Source organism: Ictidomys tridecemlineatus, chromosome Y, assembly GCF_052094955.1.
Source record: "Ictidomys tridecemlineatus isolate mIctTri1 chromosome Y, mIctTri1.hap1, whole genome shotgun sequence".
NCBI lineage: Eukaryota > Metazoa > Chordata > Mammalia > Rodentia > Sciuridae > Ictidomys > Ictidomys tridecemlineatus.
Window position 1 is genome coordinate 23,302,358 of NC_135494.1, and position 7,762 is coordinate 23,310,119.

General features: G+C 40.5%; 1 long non-coding RNA gene across 2 annotated transcripts in view; it reads right to left on the minus strand.

Annotated features, from left to right (window-relative positions):
* The window catches only part of LOC144372113 (uncharacterized), a 71,539-nt gene extending 70,279 nt beyond the window's left edge, over positions 1-1,260 (minus strand). The window contains exon 1 of one of the 2 annotated variants that reach the window (XR_013432164.1): positions 1,157-1,260. This is a non-coding gene — a long non-coding RNA (uncharacterized LOC144372113). Of the gene's footprint in view, positions 1-913 lie in introns of both variants that reach the window. The other variant, XR_013432163.1, reaches the window with a different exon arrangement.
* Between the last annotated feature and the right edge of the window lie 6,502 nt (positions 1,261-7,762).

Consider the following 7,762-nt stretch of genomic DNA (forward strand, 5'->3'; position numbering starts at 1 on the left):
CACATCTTCTGAGTGATGGAGTCCCCAAAAAGCAACACTCGAGGCCAAGGCAGAGAGCTCCCGCCAGACATCCCCGCACAGGCCACCATACTACTAAAAAAAAAAAACCTTTAAAAAATTTCCTTTACAAGTCTACTGCAAGTATTCAAGGCACTTCGCATTCTGAGCATGTGTGTGTGCTCTGACTGAAGCTAAAGATTTAAACATTCTTTGAACTAATGACATTCATTACCCAGTTTGTCATTTTGTGGGACTTATTATGAGGTTTGTATTCACTTGTTTCTTGGGAGAAAACTTCTGTTTTGATCCATGGTGTGGACATGAGACAGACAAAAAATTGTTTTCAACAGAACTTTTGCTGATACTCATTGTCCTCCATATACAGAAAGAAGGACGGGGACTGATCTCCAGTCAGAAGCCAGGATCCATTGAACCTCAACTCCTAAGCATTAGTTTTATTTTTTTTAATATTTATTTTTTAGTTATAGGTGGACACAATGTCTTTTTTTTATATTTATGTGGTGCTGAGGTTTGAACCAAGTGCCTCAGGTATGCTAGGCAAGTGCTCTACCTCTGAGCCAAAATCCCAGCCCCTAACCATTAATTTTATGGGTTTTCTTAATGTACGAGTCTGATCAAATATATCCCAATTGAATTTTAATGTTTTATGAGGCATTGCTCTATCTTTCCCCACTCCATCCTCAGTGCTGGGGATGGAACCCAGGGCCTCACACATGCATGGCAAGTGTGAGCTCTACCACGGATCTCTATCCCCAACCCCACTGTCTGTCTCCAAGTCACAGCTTACAAAGTTGGTCCACTTATATTTCCCTTGTATTTGTGTTTCCAGTTTCTGTTTTATTCATTTATACAGTGGTTGAGTTTGTAATACCAATATTGATAAGAGACTCACCAAATACACCCCCACCTTCTCTTAGAATACTTGATGTCAACTTGCTCTCTTTCCATGCACCATTTTGGACTCATGACTTTTCAGATTTACCGTATGCTAGTTGACTTCAGCCAGTGCTTGATTTCTGACACTCAAGTTGTCTCGACTCTGGCCAGCAGGACCCCCTTTTAGACTGGCTCCTGTGCCCTGTGCATTTCACTAATTTATTGATTTTTAGCCTTCTTGTTCACTGTTCATGTTCACCTTTCACTTCCAGCTCATTATGTGGAAACTTCCATTTCTCCCAAGGTACTTCCAGTGGGAAAGAATGTCGAAGAAAAGAAGATGGGAGCCACAATGGATTGTGAGTGACACAGCTCCCTGGTCATGTCAATAGACAAAGAGGAAAAAAAAACCAATGTGCTTTTAATGCACTATTTTTGTTCTCTTAAAAGCATGAGTTCATATTGATTTTTCCAGTCCAGTTCTAAAAAAAAAAAAGAAAAAAAAAAAACTCAAACTCTTCATTCTACAATTGTAGTTCCTTTTCTCTTATGTTAAAAAATAATCTAGACTTCTAACCAAGTAATCATAATATTTATTTATCTTTATCATCTGAAAAGAAAATAGTTCTAAGATAGCATGATAACATCACCCAACAATCCAATAAATGTTCCAGTTATCAAATAAAGTTCAACTCTTCTAATTCTTATTTTTGTTGGTTTTCAGACTGCACTCTACTAAAGATTTGGAAAAACTCTCTTTGCCCTAGAGTCACTCATCATCTCTCATCTCTGGCTCTATGAGTCTTTGGTACCAAGATTTGGTTTAACTGTTTTCTGGTGATTGAAGTTTGAGGGCCCTGGCATCAGAATGGTTAGCCAACCAAAGCTCTTAGAAGGTGGACACTCTACCTACTGCAAGATAGTAGAGAAACCTCCAACAGAACAATGGCCAAAATTCTGCCATGGTGATTGAACTTCATTTGTCCATCATCAGGGGCTAATACACAGGGATAAGATCAGGATTGGCTCACACAATATCTAGCTGAATGAACAATTCTGCCCACTCCCCACCTAATCTATCTTTTCCTTTGTTACTTTCACATGTTGAGGGGGATGTCTTTTTTTTTTTAAGGACTGTTCTTATTTTCCAATTTTTTTAAATTTATCTTGCTTCTTTTGTAAACTATAAACTCTCCCACCAGTTGTAATATTCAACTTAATAAACCAGTACATTGTATTGTGCATGGTTACATCAAGGTCCATAGCGAAAAATTGAAAGGTTCTCCCAATTAGTAGCTTTGGGGGAGGGGGATTGCCAAAAATTAAACCCAGGGGCACTCAACTACTGAGCCACATCCCCAGCCCTATTTTGTATTTTATTTGAAGACAGGATCTCACTGAGTTGCTTAGTGCCTCACTTTTGCTGAGGCTGGCTTTGAACTCATGATCCTACTGTTTAGGCTTCCAAGCCACTGGGATTACAGGCATGCACCACTGCACCTAGGAGTAGTATCTTGAACCCAAAACTAGTCAAAGTTTTCAATTTTCTCATAGGGAGATCATATTCTTTATAATTAGCTCAAAAATGTACTTTAAGTGCAATATACTAAGATGTTTTTGTTATAAATCAAAATTCAGACTTAGCTTTATATATGTTTCATTTTGTCCTTATTTTGATCATAGAGATCAACAGTGTGCAGAATGTATATTCTCAGAAGTCTTTGGAAAGCACAATTACCAATCACCTTAATTTTATAGAAAATTCAAAGTTCCCAAAGCCAAATAAGAATGTCATAAAATATAACTAGTTACATTTAAAGTTTAAATGAAAAAATATATAACCAGATATATCAAATTATATCATGATGAATTTTTTCATCAACTGAAAAATGTATCAGATTATTTCACCTTTACATCATTTCAGAAAGTTAAAATGGAAGCTTTTCTATAGAATCCTACAACATCCAGATTATGTGAGTTCTAACAGAACCAGCTCATAAAAGACTCCAGTGTTTAAAATCATAGCACACACCATCAGACCACAGCTGTAGCTATTTAGTATTAGTGGAGAAATCCAAATACTTCCCTGGAATAAATTATGGCAGACCCCAAATTCCTGACTTAGCATTCTGTAGGAGCTGCATCTGTGATTTTAAAGAAAACCATAAAATCATCTTCTTTGAACTAGAAGCAAATTAATGTCATCTGGTTTTAATTATTCATATATCATGCCTTTTTAAAGTTTAAATTAGCATTTAGTTCCCCAAAAATCCCAATTTTGCAATAAATCGTTTAGGTGGGAAATGACTATTTAAATGAGTAATGAGGGGGCTGGGGATGTGGCTCAAGCGGTAGCACACTCGCCTGGCATGCGTGCGGCCTGGGTTCGATCCTCAGCACCACATACAAACAAAGATATTGTGTCCGCTAAAAACTAAAAATAAATAATTAAAATTAAAAATAAATTTAAAAATAAATGAGTCATTAGCCAAGAAAAGAGTGGGCCCCTCTTCCTCATGTCCCTCACCACCACTCCCCCAAAATTCAGCTTTTGATTTTCAGCAGCATGTTTAGAACCACACCTCAGGCCATCAGTTCTTCATTGTGAGGCTTCTTGTCAACTCAAAGTCAAACTCCTCCAGACTTCAAAACTCTTAAAAAAGGAAAAAAACTTGAGAGTAAAAGAAGAGAGGGATGGAGGGAGGTAGACAGGCAGGAGAGGAGGAGAGAAAAAAGAAAAGGCAGAGAATTACTTGTTTCAAAACAGTGCAATTTGTAGCCAGGAGTAGTGGTGCTCACCTGTAATCCCAGCAGCTGAGGAGGCTGAGGCAGAAGGAACACAAGTTCAAAGCCAGCCTCAGCTATTTAGTGAGGTCCTAAACAACTTAGTGAGACTTGTCTCAAAATAAAAAACTAAAAGATGTGGCTCAGTGGTTAAGCAACAATGGACAATCCCAGGTGCAGTTTGTATATGCTGTTTAATCCCACACAGACATGCACAATCAGTCTATAGGGCTAAAGAGCAATAATCCATAATCAATAAGGTAAACAAAAGCAAATTCAACACATTTCAGACTTTTTACACTTACAGCCTCACCGTTTGCTGGGAGGGCATATTTCCAAGCAGATGATTCCCTGATGTCTCTTAATATTACTTTTAATTTAGTAAATTTCAAGTGCTAAGAACCTGAAAATTTTTTGTAAGTAAAAAAATCCTTTTATCTGAAAAAGAGATTACCTCGTAAACTAAAGCTGAACTTAAAGTTATATTTATATTTAAATTTCAGCATTACTTGCTACCATATGCTAAATTAAAACTCTTCACGCATTAAAATACAATAATTGCACCAGGCTCAGTGGCCCAAGCCTATAATCCTAGTGACTTGGGAGGTTGAGGCAGGAAGGTGGCAAATTTGAGACCAGTCTCAGCAATTTAGTGTTGACCCAATCTCAAAATAAAATATATAAAAGACTGGGGATGTAGCTGGGTGGTAGAGCATCCCTGAGTTCATTCTCTGGTACAGCAAAATCTATTTATTTATTTATTTAATACCTTCATTATCCCCCCATAATCCGAAAGCCCTCAGGATGACGTAGTTGGTAGGTTGGAAGTAGGTGTCACCCCACAAGGGACCCCTTTCCGGGATGTGATCTCCTAAGGCTGGAGATCCGAGAGCATGTTTCCTAGGCTTAATCTTTTTTACTGTTGTTTTGGGTTGTTGTTGTTGGTGGTGGTTTGGTTTGGTTTGGTTTTGAGATGCCAGGCTTCTAACCAAGGCCTGCACATTGTTTGTGGGCGTCATCTTACACTGAGGCGATTTGATGAAAGACTCAGCTGGTGTCGCCAGTGGTATTTGGAGGCGCGTGGCCTCTTGGTGGATGAGCAGTCTTCAGTACAAGAGCAAAATGCAGGACCTAATGAGGTCTGCTGGGGCACTCGTTATTCCAAGGTTCCAGGTTTTTCAAAAGTCGTTTTAAAATTGTCCTCCATGGGGTGCAGTGGAGAGACCAGGAACCTCCTCCACAGCCTGGGGGCCTGGACTTCGCTCCTAGATGCGGGAGAGGGCAGCCTGCTCAGTTTTTCCAGCCTCTCACTGAAGGAGGCAGAGAGGAAGCGCTGTCCTCCAGTTGTGAGCCTCATTCTCCACCTCAGGCAGGCATGGGTTTTCCAGGCTCACTTGGTTTGTCCAGGATTTGAGGACCTGAAGGTCCCAGAAGCCAGAAAAAGAAGGCCATAGTTTGGGATCAGCTCTGATGTTTCTGGTCCCAATTTCACAGACTAGGTGTCACAGTGGCGCCCCCTAGTGATCCGTAGCCAGAGGAACACCCCCAAGAAAGTCAGCCTGGCCCAGGATGGTTGGAAATAGGACACATAGCAAGAAAGACATCAAAAGAAGTCTTTTTTTTTTTTCTTCTTCTTCTTCTTTTTTTAAGAAGTTGGGAATGGTCACAGTACAGAGGGTGAGCCAGGCACTCTGTGAAGCCACCAATGTGCCAGGGACAGATAGAACACAGACACAGAGGGAAAAGATAGGCCACTAACGTCTCAATTCCACAACTGACAATGGAAGTTTGTTAAAGGCAGAGCCCGTGGGAGTTTTCCAACTGAGTCCTCATTTGGAAAAATGGTCAGTCTTCCTTTATCCTGGAGGCCCAGGGAGTTTCACTGTGCTTGGGAACAGCAGAAGGAATTTTCTAGGACTCACCACAAAGTGGCACCAGACACCCATGGACGTCATGAGGTCCTCCCGTCCAGGTGGCCCCAGAAGCTGACGCTGGAAACTCAAAGAGATCAGCACTTACATAGTCAAAGGCCAAAGGATGAAATAAGGCATGGAGGAAATAAGAAAAGACACCCTTTTTAAAGAGATGGGGAGGAGTGGCAGAGAGTTTCTACAAAAGGAACTCAAAAGAACTTTGCCATAGAACCTCTTGGCAGGACACGATGTAGGCGTGGGCAGACTAGAGATGGCCTCTGCAGAGGCTGTACAGACCTTCAGGTGGAAGAGGGCAGTGACTGGGGCCAGAGATTGGTGGTGAAGGAGAAAACACGTTCTGAATTGTGCATTTACATTTACTAGTAGTTTTTATTGACACAATAAATGAGTTAATAAGCCCAACCCAACTGAAATACATTCTATTCAATTATTTTTTGAAAATTCATCTTGTCAGTTCTTGTTGGATATCATTAGGGACTGATGAATTCAAATGTATTGTACCAATTGATGCCAGCCAGCCCTCTCCTGATGTTCCCACTGCCAAACCTTTAGCTAGTAGGAGCATTTTGTATAGATGGGTTGTGGATAAGTTTGAATGACTCAATCATTTAAAGCTTTGTTTTATGATCCAACAAATTATAGGGGTTCTAGAATTACCTTGTACCTTTCAGCCCCAAGACTTGTAGAAAAATAGCATCGGAAACCAAAAATCTGGGAATCGGGGTGCATTTTGGCAGTGACATTTCTAACGGGCTGTTTCAGTGGGGAATAAAAAGCCAAAATATATTTGATTTACTGTTTTAAGCAAGCATGACTACATATTAACTTGTTTGATTCAGTCATAACCACATACAGTTCTTATTCAAACTGTGAGATCAACAACTGGCCCTCCTTTTCACTAATCCTGAAAGGTAGGTTCCCAACAAAATAAACAATTATTTCTTGCTCTTAACTGATAATTTAGGAGAATAACATTTTTAAATGAACTATCAATAATATTAACAATGCAAATACTGAACAACATTTTTGCATTAGTCTACATACCTCCAAACATTTGTTGCCAAATTGCTTTGTTATTGAATCACTGGTAATTTGTCACACTGTATGGCTATGAAAAAAACTTACCCAACAGATATCTTAGGTTCCATTGTTTGAGTTCACTTTCATTTTGAGAAAGCTTCAACCGGCTGCCAGGCCCCATTTTCTACTCTACCTTTCATTTTTCCATAAGCCTCATAAACTCCCAATATACTAATTCACTAAATAATATACTTCTTTATTATCGCATTATTAGTATTCTTCCCTTGTCCTGTTGGAACATAAGGCTCATGGAATAGGGTTTCTTCATTGGACACTGGGAGATGTTCCCTGAAGGCAAAATCAGGACAGCTGGGCTTGACTCTGGGGCATCCTAGGGACAGCTCCTAGGAGGGCAGTGGCAAAAGCTGCAAGAGACATCACTGAAACCAAAGAAGCCACCCTGGGCTACTCACAGACACCCAGTGCCCTCCAACTCTTCCCCAGAAGTCGGTAGGTCTCAATGACAGCTGTGAGAGGAAAGCCAGCATTAGTGCTGAGCCTGCTCCTGGACCTGGTAACTGAGCATCTGGAAGGCTAAAGCTTCCAGAAGAGGCATGAGGTCAGAGCTATGCCTTATAACTAGGGCGACCTCACTCCTGGCTCACCAGAGTAATCCCAGTTGATAGCTCTTGTCCTATTATCATTAAATGCACCCCACGTCCACTTATTAGAACGTCCTAACTTAAAGGACCAAGTGACAGGGATAAATTAGTTGAAGGGAGAGGCTCCAGGAGGGAGGAAATCTTCAGCTACAGAGGAGGCAGCCCCTCTATGATCAAGAACTAGTTCACTGCCTGGTGCATGGTTGGGGCTCAATAAACACATGTGTTGGGGACATGGGGAGACAACAAAGAATTGAGAGAAATTTCCATGTACCTATACAGACTAGCAAAATGGATGGAATCCTGTGAGAGATTCAAGCAGAGGAGGTCAGGGGTCATTTCTTGGTTCTGGGCTTGGTAAGGTGATGGAGGGACGATACAGATTAAAGAGACAGGGAAGAGGAAGGATCAAGTATGACCCATGTAGTCATGTGGTCTTTATTTTTTATAAAATGAACATGATTC